Source organism: Phyllopteryx taeniolatus, chromosome 10 (genome assembly GCF_024500385.1).
Source record: "Phyllopteryx taeniolatus isolate TA_2022b chromosome 10, UOR_Ptae_1.2, whole genome shotgun sequence".
Classification (NCBI taxonomy): Eukaryota; Metazoa; Chordata; class Actinopteri; order Syngnathiformes; family Syngnathidae; genus Phyllopteryx; species Phyllopteryx taeniolatus.
The window spans coordinates 15,933,037-15,954,126 of NC_084511.1; the positions used below are offsets into that span (position 1 = coordinate 15,933,037).

The 21,090-nt window shown below is 39.4% G+C and overlaps 1 long non-coding RNA gene across 1 annotated transcript in view; it reads right to left on the reverse strand.

The window, feature by feature from the left end:
* LOC133485075 (uncharacterized) overlaps positions 1-20,067 on the reverse strand; it is a 36,011-nt gene extending 15,944 nt beyond the window's left edge. Inside the window, exon 1 of the long non-coding RNA XR_009790596.1 lies at positions 19,847-20,067. This is a non-coding gene — a long non-coding RNA (uncharacterized LOC133485075). The remainder of the gene's footprint in view (positions 1-19,846) is intronic.
* Between the last annotated feature and the right edge of the window lie 1,023 nt (positions 20,068-21,090).

The window sequence follows — 21,090 nt, forward strand, 5'->3', positions numbered from 1 at the left end:
ACGTCTTGTTAGATAACTTTCACCTTTGTAATAGCAATGTCAGGGGACAGACAAGACACTGGTTGATGACTAATTAGAATATTCCTCATTTGTGTGTCATGGTATCACTAAACTGATGGTCAGGTTTCAAACATACTGAGCTGATAAAATTGAGGTCAAGTAGATTAATAAGCACTACATCATTATAACATTTAAGGAAACGCTAGAAATTACAAAAATTGGCACACCTTAGCTCTAGTGACTGCTTTATCATACGTCATAGTCTCCAATTTGCTGCAGCAGTTTTCTTGCTGCCCTCTCAAGCAAAATTCATCCCTTTATCATGGCTATCCGCCACATAGAAAGAACTAAATACGGGAGACCCATCCCTCCATTGTTGTTCTTTGCTAGCTTGTCTTAATCAGACTAATGCATTCAATCTGTCAACATTTTAAGAAGATTCTTAAGGAATTGTGAAGTGTTAGCACTGAAAATAATTCTGCACAGATTAAACAGACCTGGTTGCAAGCCTTCCCAGGTTTCCAAACCGCAGACATTCTCTCTTAATGTATCACCTATAAAAATGATCTTATTGTCAAAAGCAATTTTTACTTGACCAACATTTTCACTTATGTCAATTAACAATGCTAAAAATGTTACCTGTAGCCTACAGTATTTAGTGGAGTGGCCCAAGGAATTGATGGGTTCTATTTGCATTATATTCTTGGGCCATTGTTAATGTCATGCAACTGGCATGGGCTCAAGTCCCATTCAATGCCTTAAACTTGACTCTGAACAGGATAAGCCCCGTTTAAAACCGATGGCTGAAAACGGATTACAGTGTTCCCTCGCTTATATCGTGGTTCACCTATTGCGGATTCAATGCATTGCGGATTGTTTTTCATATTCATATCGCGCATAATTCGCCATATCATGGTATTTTATGAGTATGCAGTAATTTTTTTGCAGTAACAAAAACAATTCCTAGCCTAAAACATTTAAACTGTAAAAAAACAAAATAAATATTCATTAAAACACATTACAAGGAATACAAGGAATTAAACATTTTTTTACGAGTTAAAGAAAGTGTTTATTAGAATATGGTAGAGGTTAATAGGAATGTGATGAAGATTAATAAAAGTCTGGAGAACTTCATACAGTTTTAAAATATGTATAAATAATCCCCAGAAATATCTGGGCGCTACTTCTGATTTAGTCCGGTAGTCCGGAACCTAACCCCTTCCCTGTATTCCACTTGCTTTCAACAGCTTGTTTAAGATGTACGTACAGGAAATGTTACAACTAATGTCTGCCACATTTCATGAAAATCTTGATTTATGTCTTCCCCATATCAGTATAGCAGGTTAAGCGTCGTCTTCCGGCCATCTGAATGTTGCGAGAAGCGGTGTTGACAGTTGTGATGCTGAAGCAGAATTAGCTCATGTTGTTGCTGCTACCGTCACCGTAGCCTCTTGATAACCTGGAGAGGAGACTTCAACCTGAGACGTGCTTGTTCCGCCAGCACTGTTTGAATAACATAATGGCTGTGCAATCCAATTGTCTCCAATCACTCCAGCCCTGCGTGCCATTCATTTTTTTTTTTTTATTAGTACCCTGAGATACGACTTGGGAATGTTTATTGGTGAACCCATTTCCACATGAGAAAGTGAGGTGTTAAAAGGGAGGTTTAGGTTTAGGTTGCATAAATTACAAATCTTGCTCGAACCTTGTTGCTGGTTCAGATATAAACATAAAAAAAGGAAGATTTCAAGGACATTGTCAAGTGAAATAATCACCTTGCAAGAAAATGCAGTGAAATTGGTGCCGCACAGACATGGCAAGGATGCAGTTGTTCAGCAGAAGGATTTATGAAATTGAATTTCAATGGCACATTGAGCAGTACATTAAGAGTTTGCCAAAAATAAGAATAGGAGATGTGACGGACTGAGACAAATCACTAGCCAAACGAGCTGCCAACAAGATGCCTGAGGCATTGTATTACTATTCAATTAGTATTTAAGAGGGCTTAGGGGAGAATTGTTTTGAGTTGTTTTGGAGATAAAATATGAGCATCTCCACACATTTTCTCATTAGAGCCACTTTGACAGTAACTAACAACCGCATTTGTCTCTTGCATTGTGGGGGTCTTGGTGCATTGCAAGCTTCAAATAAGCCATGAGAGAACAGACTGAACTGGAATCTCACAATACTTAAATACTATCCTTTTTCTATTGTGGCATTGTATTGTGTTGATTGCGAATGCATCCTAACTGTACAGATAACAATTTCCTCATATATGGAGAAACCACTCTGTTGTGTCATGGTGCTCAGCATCTCGTGGAGCGCTCTTTGACATTTGACATTCAGGAGCACAATATCATCGCCTCTATTCCATATGCTATTAGAAGGCTGTTACTGAATAATATAATGTTCTCATATAGTACCATTTGGCCTTGAAAACAAGAGCTCAAACAAAGGAAAAATAGGCACGTTTCCATCATAAATCTTACCTTTGTCTCCTCACAAACATCAAGTACTGAACTTTAAAAAAAAAAATAAAAATAAATAAAATAAATCATAAATCCATTACGAAGACTAATAAGCGTGGGAAACCTTGCTTTCAGTCTCATGGTGCATTAATCAGTGACGCTCTAATATGCTTTTGGTCTGATTATGGCTGTGGCTCGCCCGGAGCTGATAAACACAATGACGTATGCTTTGTGTTCCTGCTGGACTTCCATGCGGATAGCAAAAACAAAACACAACACAAATGTACAACAACTAACCTGCTTGCACCAATTTTGTTCCTCACAATCAATTTGATTTTCTCTTTTTAATTATGGCAGAATGATGATGTATGTGCCACTAATAAGACATGAATGGGAAATGAAAGGTCGGTGAGACTTAGATAAATGACTCTCATTATTTCACCAATTGGATAGAAGTCCCTCTATATGTTCTCATTTGAATGATAATACAATTCTGAATTGCTTTGTCCTAACAAGCACTGTTTCCATTATAAGCAGCTCAGCAAGATAACCTTGTCCTGTAACCCAGACTCCAGCTAGCTTCACAGGGCTGTAACTGCTTATAATAAAAGAACAGGACATAGAGTACACACATTATAAGGCTGCATACAGGCCAAAGCTAATTTAATGTATCTTCACACTCCTCTCCTGCATTTTGCATGTTTCAAATTTCAAAGTTCTAAACCCATTAAAAGTGTTTTTCATCATGCAAAAAAAGATTTTTGGTACCTGTTTTCATTGTTTGAACAAATTTATGATTCATGTCAATGTGTGACTTCCAGAGGTGTGTAGGAACGTGTTACATTTACTCCTTTATAGTTGCACAAGTAACATTTTGTATAAATTGTACTTGTCAGAGTAGTTTTAATGAAACATTCTTTTTAGTTTTACTTGTATTTACGTTAAGCAGTACTTTTACTCTGTTACAAAGATGTACATGCAGATCGCTACTTTCATTTATTAATAATTGCATGCGCGATCTATTTTTAGACTTTCGTTTTCGACTTCCGCGTCTCTCTCTCTCTCTCTCTCACACATACACACACACTCACACATTATCAATAAGTCTGGTCAGCAAACAGCTTCTTCATTCAGTCATTTCAGTGGATAAAGAAAGTAATTATTTCTGTAAGGCTCTATGCATGTGTTGTTTTTTTTCCATTTAAAAATATAAATGGTGGCATGTCACAGTAGCTGTTGAGGCAGTTAGTTCTACACAGCAGTCATCGAATCAGTCCTGTGTTCATCCATCACTGTCTAGTCACTTTAAATTGCTTAAATTTCTTGAAGTCTCTGCGCCATTTGCACAATGGTCACTGTACCATATTGTTGCTGTGTTAGTCATTTCAAACTGCTCTAAATTGCAAGAGGACCGGGCATCATATGCACAATTGTCCCAAAAAAATACATGTATCGGCATTACCACATTACTGGTAACCTTTCATTGCTCAGTGACTCTCTGTACTGTGTTTTTATGTCTCAAAAGTATTTTCTGTCCATGTGTGTTTTTGACATACTTGACAAATAAAGATGATTCTGATTCTGAACACATTTAGACAGATAATGTACTCACGGGGATATATTTGTTATCCTCTATGAAAAACAGCTAATATTACAAGTTGGGCTTGACATTAATGCCCATCAACTAGCCAAATGCGGGTAGATTTATCTTTGGCCGGTAACATTGCCTCTCCTACTAGCCACTTTGGCGGTTTGAGTTTTATGTGACCTGTAACGTAATTTGTTGACAAACCAGAGGCACTGCAGCCTGGCAGACATTGTCCACTAGACCGAGTCAGGCCATTAACCACAAGACGAAACTCATTTACACAGGGGCGTTTTTTGATATGGGTGGTATTCTTATGGGGGGTGGCTGCTCCCGTGCTCGCTGCTCCCGCGCTCGCTGCCTATCATATCTGCAGAAAGAAACACCCCCAGTTCACCAATAAAAAGGAACCAGGATGATAACGGCTTGTTGTGCTCAGCTGGATGCCTCAGAGGGTGCCTCTGTTGGTGCATGTGTGGTGAGTCGTTGTAGGAATGAGGATGGGCCCTCCATCTCGCTTGTCTGTGGCTACCTCACTTAAGAGTGCACCGCGAGCGCCAACGTTACACGAAATGTTACCAGTATGAAGTTGGTTTGATGTTGGTTTTTTAAATGTACAATCAGTTAAGAATATAAGAGAGGTGATTAACTCATCTGACGACCCGGTGAGAACAATGACATCACTGTTCTTTCGTATGTCAGCACCGGTAGTTTTCCAAGCCCAGTAATATGCAGCCTTCCGTTTATAGGACAGCACTGTTTACCCTGGATTTAAAGTAGAGAGCTGTCCAATTCCTTCTTTTTAACATTGTTGATAACCAGAGTGAAATAATCCGGCCAAGAAACTACAGTATAGTCTCCTTTTGTGCAAGGCTATGTGTGTACTATCCCCTTGTGAGCATGATGTGCGCTTGAGATGCCTCCTGCCTCTACACCTGCTGATGGGCGAGTCTTGTCCCACAATAATAATAATTAAAATGAAATTAGGAATGGGGCCAGAGAGGGATGATTTATTTAAATATCATTTTAATAATATTCTGCTGTCAGGTCAGACAGTTTTAATATCCATCCATCCATTTTCTGTACCGTGGACCTGCTGGAGCCTATGCCAGCTATCTTCGGGCGAGAGGCGGGGTACACCCTGAAGTGGTCGCCAGCCAATCGCAGCAGTTTTAACATATATGACAAAAAGTTATTTTTTTTAAAACTGCAAATTCCAACGTTAAACTTTTTTACTCTATGAACTCTTACTGTACTCTTACTCTACTTTTTAAAAACTTTTTTACTCTCTTTATTTAAAGTACTATAATATAAATTGCTATTTTTCCTTATAAAACAAACAAACAAAAAATGTTTTTTTTCTGAGGACGCTGAAAGAGATTAATTGCATTTCCATTCATTTCAATGGGGAAAGATGATTTGACAGTGTTTTTTAGTTACGAGTGTTGTCAGGGAACAAATTAATCTTGTATCTTATGGCACCACTGTACGTTCTACAGTAAATTATGAGTAAGATGTTATGCTTAATTAAACACAAAGCTTTAAAGCCTAAAGGTCTTAAATAACCTGATATTTTTAGCCTGTCCATCAGCAGTGGAAGGTAAGGTAGAGTAGTTTTGAGAGTATAAATAATAAATCACATCCTCGTGGTCTTAGAATACATTTGTAAAGCGATGAAAGATGATAAAGTGTCTCATCCAGGTCGTCTGATATTTGTGGCAGTCACTTATAAGTTGACATGCGACGCAGTATTGGTGGTTACTGATGACAAGTCTCAGCGGGTCTATAAGCACAGGAAGGAGTCAGGCAAAACAAGTCGATAGTTTGGTGTGCAAGTGTGGAGCAGAGCAGCTGGTGTCGAAACTGCGTGGATTTAACATCACGTGGATAATAAGTCAATCGAATTAGATCACTCAGGGGAATACATTTTACGTGTGTGGTAGTGCCATTTGGCATAAATGCATAACCACACTTGATAAAGCATTATTCTCATGTCCCAAAGTATCGACAATACTCTATATTCACTAGTTAGACCAAAAATACTCCTAACATACTCATTCCACGAGTAGAAACTTAACTTTGAGGCATCATGATACAGTACTGGTTATCATGTCTGCCTCACAGTCGAGAAGTCCTCAGGTTGAATCTTACCCCAGTCCTCCTCCACCCTGTGCTTGCGTGTTATTTTTGTTGTTGTTTTTTTTTGAAAACGCGTCTGAATTTGGATGCCTCTAGAATTTTTAGCACATACAGTATGTATTTTATGTGAAAGATTTAATGCGAAGCTTGATTAGTATTATAAATCAGTTTCAATTTAAAATATGAAATTTCATGAAAACTTAGGTCTGAATGATGTAAAGTTTCTTTGAATCCTACCCGAGGACCAGTTGACCACCCAAGATGGTCCTAGAAGACCAGTTGTCTTGGGTATGCACTTTTGAAGGCCAGTTGTCCTACAGCTGGTGAAGTACACCCTGTGACTGGTCACAACCCAATCACAGGACACATATAGACAAATGACCATCCACACTCACATTCACACATATGGATGATTTATAGTCTTCAATTAACTTTAAAATTTGTGTTTTTGGGATGTGGGAGGAAACTGGAGTACCCAGGGGGAAAAAGACACATTAGCACGGGGAGAAGATGCAAACTCCACACAGTAGAGCCAGAGTTGAGATTTGAACTCTGAACCTTTGAACTGTGAGGCAGACTTTCTAACCACTATAGCTCTGTGCTGCTTGTCTAAAACTTAAATGAAGTAAAGCTGCTCACCTTTTTATTATGCTTGGCAGACTCAGGTGTGTTTTATAGAAATTGCTGTACGTATGTCTGTGGAAGGCAGCGTAACACATCTTGTGCTTTGGAGTTTCTTTTTCAGCATGTACTGTTTAAGTAATTCATACTCAATTGTTGCTTGTGAAACATGAGCAGCGCCCAGCCAGGTCAAAGACGTGTGTGCAGCTTTCCTATGTTGCAATAAATCCCATTCCTGGTTCTATGGTTATCATTTTCTTTGAGTCTCACATTCCAAAAATATGTAACCTATTGAGTATTAACACAGTATGAGTCAAAATGTATAGAGAGCAAGCAGTAGGACTAGATACTGTTCGTATTTGATTTCTTCCTACTCCCTTTGGAACGCAAACTGTGCAACTAGGCTGAGAAAAGACATCTATTGATGTTCTTTTCCTTTCTTTGAATTTTTTTTTTGTTATGAATGACTGTTATGTTTATATTTTCAATCAAGTCAATCAATCAAGTCAAAATCAATGTATATTAGTTTAATTGACCGTTCAAGTTTAAACTGTCCATAGATGTGAATATTATTGTGAATAGTTGTTTGTCTATATGGGTCCCTTGATTGACTGGCGACCGGCTCAGGGTGAAACCCGTCTCTTGCCTGAAGTCAACTGTGACAGGCACCAGCTCACCTGCAACCCTAATGAGGATAAGTGCTATAGAAAATGGATGGATGGTTAACAGTACTGGTGCTATTGTGTGGTGGCATCACAACGAAACACACACACAAGCCTTAGAAAAAGCAAAAAACACTTGTAATAATTGACAACTGAAATAACCATCTAGATGCCCACTGAAATAACACCACAAAATTATAATTTTACAATTTTACCAACCGTGCAGCGTGGGTTCAGTTCCCATTCAGTGACGGTGTGAATGTGAGTGCGAATTGTTGTCCGTGTCTATATGTGCCCTGCGATTGGCTGGCAACCAGTTCAGGGTGTACCCTGCCTCTCGCCCAGAGTCAGCTGGGAGAGCCTTCGGCATGCCCGCGACCCTAGTAAGGATAAGTGGTACAGAAAATGGATAGATGAATGGATGGGTCAATGAGTTCAATATAAATAATTAGTCTATTCCCCCCTCACCGGCTGTTTAATTACAACAACCTCCAACAGAAATCACAGAAAACAATGTGGCAATGTCTTTCTTTGTATTACTTCATGGGGGCTCCAGTAAGACATAGCAGACATTCTGATCCAAATCAACCCAGATTGAAAATTCTCACTGTAAATATAGGGGAAAGGGGAAACAAGTGGGAAAGTGATCGCAGCGACATCAGTTGATATTTTTCCCCCCCTTCCTCAGAATAGATCAAAGCATAGTTACTCTGAGGAAATAAGGTGCTGTACCTGTTTGTTTATTTATTTATTTTTATCTCCCAATATTGCCCAGATGTCTTCTGAAACCCGCCTACCACTGACATGGCCTTCAAGTTGTTATCTCTCTCCTTCCTTTTTTCCACAGCCCAAAATCACCACCACGCACATCCTCCTCCTCCATTCCCCAGGACCACTCTGCAAGTATCAGCAGAAAATACTGCAAGATATAATGATTATGCGGCGGCTTGTGGTGTGCAGAAAGCAGTGACAAAATGCAGTTTTTGACAGTTGATTTACCACAACAAAACAAGTACATAAAAAGACCCATACATGCATATTAGTTGTCATTAGCGTCACAGTTAAAGACTAGAATGCGAAAAGATATGTTGTAATGGAGGCAAATTAAATTTGAGTAAATTATGTGAATTCCCCTCTCACAACCAAGGGCTCATCAATAAGAATGGATGTTCATTAGGCTCAGCCAGCATTTATATATGAATGTTTTGGCTAAGACACACAACAGAACGGTAAGCAAGCTCACTCATGCATGATTTCTCATCATGGCTGGACTCAATTCAAACGTGTCAGCCACAACGGGATGATACATACCACACTAGCAGCCACGGCTTCTAAGAAGCAGGAGTCACGAAACATATCCAAAATATATTTTTCCACACTCCTTATAACCTTTGAACTGTTTTTCTACTTGAGGATAAAAATGTGCATGAAACAGAGAATGAGCTAAGCACAGTGACATTCAGGAAGTAATTGACATTCCGTTTTGTTGATGAATAAGTCATGAGGCAAATACTATTAAAAGGTATAAGCACACTTCAAACAGCTATTTGAACATCATGACAGGTTCAGGTTTTTTGCCTCGAGAGACACTAGATCTCATTTTTTTTTTTGTCTGTTTTCTTCTACCTTGAGCCTGACCCAAACACACAATAATTTGAATATGATAGATATAATTAAATGAATGAGAATGAGGAACACAAAACAATGCATAACAAAATGAACTACATCTACATCAACTACAGCTCTCAGTAAAATGAGTGTGTAGTTACAGTAATTAACTTATTCACTGCCAGGCGTTTTCAAAGCATAGTTCCCCATATTGCAAGCTGTTGTAGCGCTTTTTGACAGTATAAGAACTGAAGCTAGCAAAAGAAAGAGTAGTCTTCTTTCACCACAATAAAACCTTTGCTTCTAGCTTTTTCCGTTCATTAGTAATCAGCTGTAGAACATGGGTTTGTTTAATAAAAAAATGGTTTATATATCCCCTAAATGCCCAACGCGTTGTCGTCGCTTAGGGGCTTAACTGTAGGTCAAACTACGGCACTAAATTTGGGCAATCTGCCAACACGAATTGGGCCAGCGTGGCAGATTAGGGCCTATTCCTTCTTCATGGCAGTACAACAAAAAACACGGCCCTCATTCCCTGCAGGCCAAAGAGCCTCTGCCTACGGCAGTGGGCAGACAAGCTTGGCAGCAGAGGGTGCTAAGAATCACCGGGTTAATTATGGCTGCTTACGGACAACGGACTTGGCTATGCTAGACCAGAATACGGTTACACCTACAAACATTTTAAGTCAAACCAAAGAACAAGCTTTAGAAGTAGCAAGAAAGAAGCAAAAAAGACATAACGCACAAAATCTTATTTTTGGGACGCTCAACGTGCGAACGCTAAAGGACGATTCTCGATTAGAAGAGCTACAACATGATCTAGAAGCCATCAAATGGGATATAATTGGACTTGGTGAAGTACGTCGGAAAGATGAAGCTATGTTGTCTCTCAATAATAGCCATTTATTTTATTACAGAGGATCAGAAAGCAGACGCAATGGTGGAGTTGGTTTCATTATTAATAAAAGTATCGGCAATTACGTTACCAGCGTCAAAAGTGTTTCCGATAGAATCGCCACATGTACCATTTCCATTAGAAAGCGTTACTCACTTCAATTGATACAAATATATGTGCCGACCATCAGCCACACCAATGATGAGGTAGAAGCATTTTACGAGGATTTATCCCGTCTTTATAGTCAATCGAAGCACAAATTTCGAATAGTCATGGGTGACCTTAACGCCAGGATTGGCCTCAACTCTGGCGCGAAATCAATTGGACCCTACGGATTGGGATCAAGAGACGAAAGAGGAGAACGCTTAATAGAATTTGCTGAACAAGAAGGCTTATACTTTATCAATTCGTTCTTTAACAAGAAATGCAACAGAAAGTGGTGTCACTTTCTGTTGTAATGCTTAAAGCAGGAGGGAACGAACTTAATAGAGCCTTGTAAAAGTATTGCAACGCTGCTTGGACTTGCAAGAAGTACCGGCGACATGGAAAGACGCAGAAATTATTTTGCTACATAAATCAGGTGATAAAATGGACCTAAGAAATTATCGCCCAATAAGCCTGCTCTCAACGATTTAAAAAGTCATTGCAAATATATTGGACAAACGAATTGGACTCAAACTCAGTGAAGTCGATAGAACAAGTGGGTTTTCATAGCGGTTTTAATACTATGGACCACATACAGACAGTTCAACAAATAATCAAACGACACAACGAGTACGAAATGCCTCTGTGTGTAGCCTTGATCGACTATGAAAAAGCGTTTGACTCAGTCACCTCCACTACGATACTGCAGGAGCTAGTAAATCAAGGGATAGAGCCGACCTATATCAACATTCTACAATCAATATACAACGATTCTTCAGGTTCAATACGAATTGATGATGAAAGAGTCTAGGAAATAAGTCTAGGAAAAGGGGTCAGGCAAGGCGACACATTGTCTCTGAAGCTATTTACAGCTTGCCTTGAAGAAATATTTAAAAAGCTCAATTTGGAAAAAGAAGGACTAAAAATTAACGGCGCTTATTTGAGCCATCTTCGTTTTGCAGACGATATCATTTTATTCTCCTACGATGCTGAACAACTACAGCGTCGTATTCAGGAATTAGAGTTAGAAAGTCGTCGGTCAGGTCTGAAAATGGACAAAAGCAAAACAAAGGTCATGTTCAATCGTTACTGTCCAAAAAAAGATATCAAAATGGAGGATGATGTCCTAGACACCATCGCCAACTACATCTATTTAGGCCAACTTGTAACACTGGTTGGAAATACAAGCACTGAAGTTGAACACCACATAAAGTTTGCCTGGCAGGCTTATGGAAGGCTTAGTGTTATATTCAAGAACAATCTTCCCATTTTCTTGAAAAGAAAAGTTTTTGATCAATGTATTTTACCAGTCCTCACTTACGATAATGAACACTGGACTACGAATGCCAAAGTTATACAAAGACTACGTGTAATCCAAAGGAACATAGAATGCCAAACGTTGAAAATAAGCATTCGCGACAAGAAAAGATGCAGTTGGATAAGACAGCAGATGCGAGTTACCGACGTCATTCAAAAAATAAAAAGCCTTAAATGGAAATGGGCTGGCCACGTTGCCCGAAGAGTTGACAAAAAGTGGACCACAGAAACTATCAATTGGATACCACTGGACACAAAGCGACCACGGCGAAGACCTAAAAGTAGATGGATAGTTGAAATCATTAAACATACCGGAATACACGGGCAACAAATTGCAAAATGTCGTAGTAGTTGGAAATGTGAAGAAGAGGCCTTCACCCTGCAGTGGATAGATAATGGCTGCTGCTACTGATGATATATGTGTGTGTGTGCGTGCGTGTGTGTTTTTGTATATTTATGTATATATATATATATATATATATATATATATATATATAGTAAACAAGCTTTTTTGTGACAAACATTTTAGGCAGAACAGTGCTTTTGACACAAAATTGTTTTTGCTTTGCCGAGACCTCAATGAATAAAAGAAACAAGACTGAGAAAGGGCTTTTGATGGCAAAATAAATTATTTATAGCTATACAACTAAGAAACCTGCAGTGTCAACTGATTCATCACGTGGCTCGAATTGAGCGTCAGTAGCTTTTTTTTTTTTTCCATATTTTTTTCAGTCACTCATTGAACTGTTTGAACTGAACGCATCTGTTTTGCGACACACACGTTCTGCTAACTACCGTGGCACATACTCTGTTTATGCCATACATATACTCTGTTCGAGTGTGGGGTGCCTAAACTTCTCCGACGTCCAACGATAATTTCTCTCACTCATAATGGACATGCCAAGCTGACGTTCACTCGAATCTTCATCTTAAAACTAAAAAGTGCTCATCTCAAATCCAAAGCAATGCAATGCCCCCGTCTACAAGGATCTGTCAATCAAGGACCTCTTCCACTACTACGCTACACTAGACGCACTTGAATACAGTCGTCGGTGGCAGTAAACATTTGAATTCCAGTTGATGAGTACACTTTAATCACATCTTGATAATTTAATTTCAAATTGCTTGTGTGAGTGTATAAAGACAAAACTCTAAGCAATACTTTCAGTCTGAAATTCTTCATATATTAGTGTATTTTCCTTGGGGTTACAGTTGACTGTGTCTGAGCTATTGAAGACAAACTGAATTTTTCTCATGTTTGAACCTTTTGAACTCACACAGCATGCAGCTGAATATCCTTTTATTAATTGTATATCACTCATTTTGTCAGTCTAAATGGCTTCTTATGAGACAGCAGACCCTGCTGACATTTATCCGCCCACTCAGCTTTCCACACACTAATTCAACGCTGAAAACAATGGCTGCATTTATGGAGGTGAAAATCAATGTGAACAACTTAGAGGTCTCAAAAGAAAGGAGATTAAGGAAAAGGAATGGTCATTGCATGAGTTCTTCACAGCTGAAAGGCAGTTTTCTATGTTGATGTCGCTGCAAAATGACTGCATACCAAGTGAAGGCAATGCCTGCAAAGTTAACAACTGTAAGTCAAAGTACCCTTTGGTCATGTAGTTGAGAAAAACCGTGTTGTAACACGTATTATAAAAGATAGACCAGCGTCACGCATGAGAGAGGCTTCACGGGCTACCTCTTATCTCGCCCGTAAGTGTATGCGGTATGGCCGGCATTTGGCTGTCTCTTCGCAGGGCTGAGTCTTGTCATCTTGCCAGTGATAATTTTCAGAGTTTTGTAGAAATAGGCAAATAAAATATTTACTTTTTAATTAATATTTACTACTTTGATTTCACATGATGGTTGGGCAGTGACTATACTTTCTTATACAAACCCTGAGTTAAATTTCCCCAATATGTCCCCTTTTAAGTAGACAGATTTTTTTTCTTAAGTTTTACAGTGGTTTTACAATTTCTATTTACACCAGTGACAAATATTAATGCTGAAAAATGAAATGAGCCAAATTAGCCTACACGTTTAAAGTTACTAGAGCTGGGAAAAGTATGCACCCTCCATACTTAAGCAGGATAGATGCATCTAAAAACAAACAAACAAAATTCTCGTATGAGGATAAGTTGTATATAAAATGGCTGGATGAATGGGTAGATATGAAGTACTGATTCAACTCCTGTACTTGTTTATTTATTTATTTTTTTTAACTGACAGCTCTAGACAATGCCATTTTGATAACTTGGCACAACAATAGAACTCTGTACACAAAATAGTTTCTCTCTTTTATTGACTTGCATAGTGCTTGTACTGAGAAATAAAATGATGATGATCTAAATTCTGATCTGATAATAAGGAGTAAACTGACCATGTCCTGCATGGGGAAAACAAAGAATGTGAAGTTAAGTTATGATCACGAATAAAAAAAAAAAATACACTTTTCGTGTACACTGTTTTTTCAGATTAGACTGAGAATTTTAAAACATCAGCAGGTTGTCGTTTTGAGGGCGGCACAAACCTACCTATTAACCACAAATCATTTTTGTAGCAAACAAAATTTAAAAAATATCTTTAATAAGGCCATAGATAGGAAATACTTTGGTTTACCGAAGCTTTTGGGTCAATGTCATTCATGCTCCTTGGTTCATTGTCTGTCGGTATGAGCATACAACGTACTACTAGATCGCGTCAAAACTTGTATCAGTATTACAAGCTCAGCAGTTTCTTGGTTTAAATCTTTTTCTCTCAGAGAGAGAGAGAGAGAGAGAGAGAGAGAGATGTAATCCATGTGAATATAACCTCTAAGGAGGGATGGGTAAAAACAGCCATCCATATTTTAGATTTTACCTGCGACTGGCTGGCGACCAGTTCAGGGTGTACCCCGCCTCCCGCCCGCAGTTAGCTGGGATAGGCTCTGGCATACCCACGACCCTAGTGAGGATAAGCGGTGGAGAAAATGGATGGATGAATGGATTTTAGATTTTAACAATGCTACTATTCTTAACGATACTGCGTAGCGGTCTGGCACTTTAACGGTATTCTTATCGTTACTTATTAAAAAAGAAAAAAACACGAAGGGTGTCCTTAGGTCCACTTGACTTCAGTATATATTTTTTTCATTTGGTACAGTTCGCATTCACATTGTATATTTTGCAAGCGAACTATAATTTGTAAGCAAAGCCATGTGTGTGACGATCGTTGCTCCCATTGGACAGAAATGACGAGGGTGGGACAAAGCACAGACTCGGAATTGCGCGTTGCATTTCTGTTCTGTAAATTTGTGCTCTTAAGTAAAGCTAAAAAAATAAAGGACGGAGTACCCTGAGAAGCAGCGTCTGTTGTTCTGTGACAAGCATTCTGTCAAGCCAAGCTCTAAAGTTTTGGTAAACATTCGTTAGTGTAACTGGAACAAGATTAATGTAAAAAAAATAAACACGACTTGCAGAAGAAAATGTGTTCAACAAATAGCTTATAATGTTAAACGTTACAGAAACAATTATTTAGTCCAAAGAAAACAGGGGTGTAAAACTCCTCCAAGATGAGGCAGCAATAGCTTGTCTTGCTCTGTGTCGTCTTCCAACAGGACTGTGGTGAGAAGAAAATGAAAATGGTGCATTTCTCCACCTGAATGTGATGCACTACTGCTAAATGTTTTGTTAAGGTTGCTTTACGGAGCGATAGTAAACATCCATATTGCTTGCATACAAGTATTGTAACTTACTTTTAAATGATTGGATGCACTTGTGGCAATGTGCATTTGTGTTCGTCAACGTTTGATGCAACCACGCTTTTGACCGCTTCACTCTCTCTGCCATGATTGTCAATCACTCGGAGCACCATCTGTGCGGCGGTGTGCTCAATGCGAGATTTGCACATGAGGTACTTGTTGCTTCTATCATGCTATGAAAACTGTTGCGGTGACGTCAACTTGTTATTGCAAAATGTTTGGGAGAAGAAAATAGACAATGTCATCCCTCCATCCTATGCCTCTGTCTCCAAGCATGGCCAATAAAACCAAGATTAACCAAACTTTCACATTAGTGTAACCATTGGATTGCACGTAAATTGATTAGTTATGCCTGGAGGGTGAGACACAATGAATGCTTGGATGCAACGTTAGCTTGGCAACAGAGCTAAACCAATAACGGCCGCCGCCCACACATCAAAATAACAATATTAACACTATAACACATTACACATTTTTATATAATACTACGAGTCATATCGTAATATGATCGCACAGCACAACACGGGCATGGGAAGGAGCCAGTCATGCCTCGTGCACGGAGCTGGAATGGAGCTAGAAACAAGATCGGAGACGTAAAAGGTGCAAAATAACGTTCATATAGCCTAAATAAATTTGAGTAATTTCTCCGGAAAGGAGGATCCTCCCCCATCTGTGGTCCCTTCTCTTGGTTTCTTATATTCTGGGCAAATGGGGTTTAGAGTTTTTCCTTGCCCGATTGGGGGGTTTAAATCAGGGGATGTCATCTATCTTTGTCAACTGTGGGCCTTTGAAGCCCTTTGAGACTTTTGTGATCACAGTAAGAGCTATACAAATAAACTTGACAACAACAACAAAAACGGCATCCAAGACAGTACTCGGGCACCCACTGGAGCTGCACCTAAATACCAACCAAAGCTGATTGCAAACACATGTAGCTCCCAGGTTCCGGTCACCAATTAACCAAGCAAGACTGTGGGCAGAGACAAAAATGACATCACAAGCGGACAGAAACACAGAACATCACACAGGCTTTATGAAATACTGGAATAAAAAAGGCATTCAAGTTTTTTGGGCCAGCATCTAATAATAAGTTTAGACGAAAGGAGAAGTACAGAGAGAGATTGTGAACTTCCCGCTTCAGTTGACTGGCAGAAAGTTTCCCCTCCCATGAATACTAAGGACAACCTTTTTCCATTATTCATAAGCCAGCTGTGGGCCTATATTTACACTTATACTATTCTTTAATATTGTCTTCATCCTCTCCAGATGAAGGAGCGTCCAGAGCTGCTCTGGGGCCAAAAGTGAGCACCGATGGGTGTCAGGCAGGCCATATATCATAAACAAAGCCTTCTAGTATCATATTTACTCTTTCAATTATTAAACAACATTTTATGATAGCTTTAAACTCAATGAGATTTCGATTATAGTTTAATTATAAAATCCGCTATAGTTCCCAAGGATGTGGACTTGATGAGTTTCCTCTTATGGCATCAACGACAGCTCTGTGCCACACTTTGAGATGTGTGTGGAATAATGAAGAGCACAATTTGCCTGGGTGGAAGCCACCATCGGGTATACAACTGCAGTGATCAACCGTCATTACATGGCCACCCGCTAGCAGCTCGGGCAAATGAATAACACATGAATCCCTGTTGATGAAACATTGGAGGGTAGTTACCAGCACCCAGCTGTCTCATCGAGATTGTTTTCATCGCAAGCAGCGCTGATCTGTACCGTATACAACAAAAGCAGGTGGCGTGGAAGTCTCCTGACACCTCGAGGCGACGGCGAACAGGTTTCAAAATGACCTGGTTGAGCAACCGCTGGCAGATTGTTTCGCTGTCTCCATTTCCCTAAAAGTCCCTCACAAGGACAGAGGCTGGTGTCTCTTACACAAGCCGAGATGGCCAATCATAGAAATGAATTAGAGATGCGCTCAGCAGCCCGCTACAGCAGATACTGTTGCAAAGCTCTCCCTGATGACTAAATGGATCTAAGGCCTCATAGTGCAGCCTGAGCTCCTTTTATCTTGAGCACAGGTCAGCCAGCGGGTTCTGGCCAGCCTCTCTCTGGGATTCCAATGGGATTCATGTTCTAGAGCAGTGACAGGATAGAGTTACAGAACAAGGCACATATCTTATTTATTGTATGCGGTCAGGCTACAAAGAGTGTCGACCTTAGCTGAAAGTGGCCTTTTGTTGTTTTTCATTTTCCACTTGGGACTGTTTCAGCTGACACCCTGTGACACTGTAAACACATTTTGATATGAATTATACACTTGTAAATCATGGCAGGGTGTCTGAACATCTTGTAAGCCTTGTTACGGCACTTCTTGGATCTAAGTCACACAAACTGAAATTGTGACAAGTCCACATGGGCATTTATACGTCATATACAATGTCTACATTTATATTTGGCCTTGCTTTACAGTTTTTTTATGGGCTAATACTGTATACCAGAGATGTTAACACTCTGTCATACTTTTATGTTCTTGTATGTTTCCTAGATGCCTTTAACGCTTCACAGTAGTGAACACAACGCACCAGGAGTGAAATTTGCATGATGAGCAGCTTTCCAGTCAAACAGCAAGTTAGGTACCATCAAGGTCAAGGGCATTTCGGGGATCATCCACTTATTTCTCGATGCCAGTCACTGGCCACACCCGCTGCTACTTGGCCGCAGCTGGCCTCTGTTTAACTGAATTTCCAGATGTTTCCCAGCCTTTACTGAACCAAGGCACAGATTTTACAAGACATTATAAAAATCTCTTGGCACACCACCAAAGAAAAATTTCACAAAAAGAATATACAGTATACTAAAATAATAATGATGTTGTCTGAAATTACGCACAATGAAATTAGAAAGCTTTTATTCTGCATGTTCTCGATATACACAGATGTACACATTGTACCCTCTACCATTTAGTAGCGGAAGTGCATTTAATTGTTCTGACTGTCAATATAGGTCACTTGCATAGATAGATTAACAAAGATACTGTATATTATTTGTGGTAAATCAATCATAATCTTTGGATCAATTAAGTGCAATTAGATAATTGCCTGCAGCACACCTGATGATCTCTCACAGGATACCAGGGTTAAGGGTTATAATTGTTATAGTTAGTTTTTATTTTGTTTTGACTTCAGTTATGGTAATTTTAATTAGTTTTTAGACCGGGTTTGTTAGCTTTTATTTATTTATTTTTTTCAAAAAATGCTTGTTTGTTTTTTATACCGGGTATTTGTCAAGTGTGAGGGAAAAAAAGGTCACAATAAATATTATATAATAAAAATGCAAAAAACGTTTTTGAAAACATGTTATCTTATTAAGAGATTATCAACCATCCACAAATCAAATACAGGTACTTTACTTTAATTACTAACACCATTCTAATCCAACCCTGCCTCACAGTTGCTCCGCCCGACATGACAGATTTACACCAGTCATGAAACTAGGGCCCTGGGTGTTCACAGATCTTTAAAAAGATGTAAATTAAATTTTCCAAAATTCAGGTTCAATCTTTAAATCAACCATTCGGACACGAAAGCAAGGTTGCTTTACTTTCTTTGAAAGTATTTGTAAAAGATTTACGGTATCGATAAGGCATGGAGAAAAGAAAATATAGTATTTTTTCTCTCTCTCTCTCTCTCGCTCACTCTCTCTTTCTCTCTCACTCTCCCTTTCTCTCTCTCTCTCTCTGTGTGTGTGCGTGTGTGCGCGTGTGTGCCTGCATAGGTTTTGTTCGGGTACTCCGGTTTCCTCCCACATCCCAAAAACATACGTGGTAGGTTGATTGAAGACTCTAAATTGCCTATAGGTGTGAATATGAGTTCGAATGGTTGTTTGTTTCTATGTGCCCTGCAATTGGTTGGCGACCAGTTCAGGGTGTATCCCGCCTCTCGCCCGAAGATAGCTGGGATAGGCTCCAGCACGCCCGCGACCCTAGTTAGGATAGCGGTACAGAAAATGTATATATATATATATATATATATATATATATATACTGTATAAACGGTGGCCATCTCTAGTAGGGTTGGGCATCATTTGAATTTAAGCGCTTCCAGTCCCGGTTCCAAATGATTCTCGATTCCGATTCTTTTAGGGGGCTGGGTTAAAAAAGTTTGCATCGTTTAAATAAAGGGTGTCCAAATTATGAACATCTATTTTCTTAGCAGCCAGCAGCATAGACTAAAATGAACATTTGACTCCGGGTTCTTTATAACCAGTATCACTATCAAACCTATGAACTAAAAGGCTATGTGTCTGGAACTAACCCAACTGAATTAATATTTATTAATTAATGTTTCATCTAAAAGTTAAATAGAGCATTGTTAAAATCGTTATTTGGGACTCTTTTATCACGTGAAATGGTTTATATGTGCAAGTTTTTTTAAATGGATAGAACCAAATTCTATAAAACTTTGATTCCTTTCCTTACTCACCGATGAGACACAAGGTTAATGTTTGTGATACTGTGAGACGTTTATGTGAATTTTGTCATAATTCATTGTGATGTAAAGTTGCTACGGTGAAGTTTTTTGTCATCGTCTCTTACGTTGGTTTGAAGACGCAAAAAACCATCAGTGCAAAACAAACCAACCAACAGTTTACCTTGTTAGCTGTCTCAATGTTGGCATAGACGTATTTTATTGTTTCACTCACCCAATTGACTGAGAGTTGACTTCACTGAAGCTCCGCGCGGTTTAGGCTGAGACTCGGAGCGCATCAGACGCTACACATCCCGAATGCTTCCTTTGCACAATATAATCTTATTCCAAGTGTTGGACTGAGGCGACTGGTCATTTAATTTTAACAAAGTTAAGACACACTTTTGTTCGCCGCTACCGCCATTGGGCACAAGCACGTCTTCGTGCACATTCTTCTTCGTTGGTTTCGCCGCTTCTTTGTTGGTTTTTGGCTTTTCTTCTTCGGGGCCAGCGGACTAGGCATCAAAACTGGGAACTGACATTTTTAAATTTTAATTATTCCGGGAGAACTGGAACGTTAGTCCCGGTTCCAATCGGTTCTCAATTCTCGATGCCCAACCCTAATCCCTAGTTGATGCTGTGCCTCAATTTATCACTGAGAACGTGGTTCAAATAATCAAAACAAACACCTCAAATAGACGCCTACTTTTTGATGAGACAACCATGTGACACCATTATCACAATGCATACAGCATAAACACCAGATGTGGCACCTGTAAAGCGAAAGTTTATTTATTATTTTTTTTTTTTGTGAATTAGGGATTTAAATAAAAAAAAAAATACAATAAAAGAGTAAATCATCATCAAACTGATGGGCGGTGAAAGCATCCTGCCCTGTGCAGGTGGTCATGATTGAATGCAATAAAATCATTTGAGGCCAGTGACTTTTTTCAGCGAAAGTGCTCCAGTTTTAATCCTCCTGTGTGTCAACAAGCCTGCATGGAAATGATGGCATAGGTGAAGCCAAGGTGCTGAAACATCGGAGAAAAATGGGTCGTGGCTGCTCAAAGAGGAAGACAAAGAATCAGGGAGGGATTCTGAGGAGTGGAAGAGGCGGCACAATGCATCATTTGCATTGCTCAGGCTCAAGTGTTGTAGTTGTTTTGCTGCTCTAGTGTTGTTAAGTCTCAGGAGAGCGGTGGAGGTGATGATGTCACAGCGAATGGCTGACATGTAGGGCAGCAGCTGCCTCATTTTGGAGCTGTTCCACATTCCTGCGCATCATTGTGAAGGAGATGTTGTCTGAGCAGAAACCTATCTGACAGCTGAGAGTGAAATGAGGTGAGAAATCAAAGTCACATTCTATTTGGGAGCATCTCCATGGTGCCACTCTAGAGAATGGGGTAACCAATCGCACGCACTGTCGTCTTCTTTTTACAAAGAAGGGCTTTCTTAAATAAAAATCTGTCATAAAAGGTG